Below are 2,842 nucleotides of genomic sequence, written 5' to 3'. Positions count from 1 at the left end.
TTCTACATATGTGAGATACAGAATGAAAGAATGAGAATTATCTTAAAATCCCTGCTAAAGCAGGGCCTGCTTTCTCAAGGCAATCTCAAGCTTTAGTAGTTCAGACAGATTCTCTAGCTGACAATTAATATTAATGGGTAGATTTCACAATGTGGCATTATCACACGGGAGATGGGTGGGCACACCATCTGGGTTTTGGCAGGTATTAGATGTAATCAAAGGGATTACGTGGCTCAGGGAGAAATAGAAAACCTTGGTTTTGTTTAGTCTCTTGCCTCTTTTGTTTGGACGCAGCTCTAGGTGTGCTTAACTATTTTCCCCCTTGTCCTTTATTTGTGGTCGGGAACATCTCCAGGGGAAAAACAAAACAAAACAAAAAGGGATGGACAACCCACAAAGATAGCTTGGATATGGTATCACAGCCCATTTTCCCTTATCAGAAAAAAATCATCAAATATTTATTGAATGTCTACTCCGGGCAAGGAGCCCTGCCAGGAGACCTCCACCAGCTCTCCCTCTACCAAGATGTCAGCGTCTACAGGTCGATCTCTGGATACTTTAGAATAGGTTGAAGGGCATGCCGAATCCACAAAGATAATACAAGATTTCTTGGTCCATCTTTGCCCCTCCCCCCATTTACCTCCACCACACACACACACACACACACACACACACACACACACACACACACCCCAGTGTTACTTAAAAGATCAAAGGAAGCATCTACCTCAGATTTTAGAATCCACAGCATTGGATTGCTATTGGAAATGTTCAATAAACTAGACCAGGGAACCTACTGAGGTGTACATGTTTATGTTCAATAAAAATGAATGGAAGTTATCTACTGGTTTACACTCTTGGAGGAGACTGGTGATTAGGCAGTCTTGGGCTGCAGGTAACTTGTGAATTTTACATTTCACTACCTCCTTGAACATAAAAAGGACGATGATGAGTGAGAAGTTAGCTTGCAACCTAAGACATTCTGCCCATGAAGAAACACTTCTAATCCTCCAGTTTCCCTATCAGGGAATGTCTTCTATCCCACAGATACATGCTCTCCTAACCTACAATGATACTGTCTTACTGTCTTTGTTCAATATTTATCACATATCCAGGGAGTACAGCAGCAACATAACCCCAACAGCCACTGGCCAGTGATGCAGGCACAGGCCCTCCTCCAGGCCTGGTTACAAGCACACAGTACTAAAGAAGAACCCAAGTTCTACCCAAGTTCTGTCCAAGTTGTTTCTGGGTTTGATTCACTTGTTGCAGGAAGCCCAGCATGTGAGAGTTGTATGCTCAGTCACATGACAGTGATTATGTCCCCCAATTTTCTCTAAATACAGATCAAAGTTGGGCCAGTCCCACTTGCAATAGTAGCAAGGTCTTTTAAAGATTCATGTCCTCTTCAGCTTTTTTCCCAGGTCACCTTACCCTGCACAGAGCTCACCCCCTATTCATCTCCCCAAACAGCCAGAATAAACTCAACCAACACCACTTTTTCTTTCTCCCAGGCCAGCTACTTTCAGGCATCTTTTCAGGTGCAACAGGCACACGCTCCATCCTTTTTGTGACTCTTTATACAATTTTGCTGTTAACAGCATAACTACATATTCAACCGCCCAGATGAACTTGAGTCCTTAAAGCTGCATGGTCTAAAGGGGGCGGCTATGTACCTACGCGCACGCAAGCACACGCGGCTACTCTAAGTTCATGAAAATTAAATACAATCAAAAATTCAGTTCTTCAGCCACACTTCAAGCACTCAACAGTTACATGTGGCTCATGGCTACCAAAGACTGGACCGTGAAGATACAGTTAATGTCCATCACAGAAAGTTCTATGAGATCGCGAGACTAGAGGACAGGAGAGGAGGGAAGTTTTCCTGGACCCTGCAGACAAGAGCTTGGGGAGCCAGACCCAGGCGCTCACTAGTTTCCACTTAAATCTAAATGCTAGTACTTCCCCTGCGTTTGTGACACCCAGACCCTGTAGCGTTTCAACTGGGGAGACGGAGCCGTGGTGAAAAACCTCCACAGAGCGGAATTCTGGGGCAAATTCTTTGCTAAGGGGTGGAAGGAGGGGAAGCTTCCTGGGCAGGCGTTTGGGTCCCACTCGGGCGCTGTCAGTTTCTTGCCCTTAACCCAAGCTCCGGCCGGGCCGAGCTTCCGAGCGTGGGAGCCGGGTCGGGACGCGGGCGGACGCCCGCCGGCGCCGCCTGCGCCCGGCGTCCTCTCGCCCGTCCTTTAGCACAAGGGCGGGCGGCGCAGGACAAAGGCTCAGGCGGCAGCTGCCGGGATCTGCGCGCAAGGGGCGGCCGCGGCCACCCGGAGCGCCCGCCGCCTCCGCCGCCCCGCGGGGGAGGCTCGGCGCCCGCCTTTGTCTGCGCCACCGCGGAGGGCCGGGTCCGCAGGAAGCGCGCGCCATCGTGCGGCCGGAGCTGGGCACTGCACCCCCGGAGGCGCGGCGCGACCTTCGCGCGGCCGGAACCGCCAAGCTTGGCCGGAATCCTCGCGGGGCCGGCGGTGTCCTCGCGACGGCGACTGCTTCAGCGGCTCGCGTGCGTTCTACTAGGTGTGCTGTGCGTGAGGTAAACAGATCACTCTTCTAGGAAAGGCATCTGAGGCAATGCCAACAGAAAAAGTAGACGGAAGTGGACATACTTGTCCATGGAGAATGAATAAAAATAATCCAGTCAGATCAAGAATCCTTGTTAGTACAGTTGCTTGCGTATGTGTGGAGTGTCTCTGAAGCGTCACAGAAGAAGCTGGGTGTAGTACTTGCCCGGTGACCTAAGCCAGCCGCGTGTCTAGGGAACAAATGTGAAGGGGTGGCTCCTGAT

This window comes from Callorhinus ursinus, unplaced genomic scaffold (assembly GCF_003265705.2).
Source record: "Callorhinus ursinus isolate GAN/ISIS: 27379988/994484 unplaced genomic scaffold, GSC_fseal_2.0 scaffold10, whole genome shotgun sequence".
NCBI lineage: Eukaryota > Metazoa > Chordata > Mammalia > Carnivora > Otariidae > Callorhinus > Callorhinus ursinus.
Note: the sequence above shows the minus strand (reverse complement) of the source record.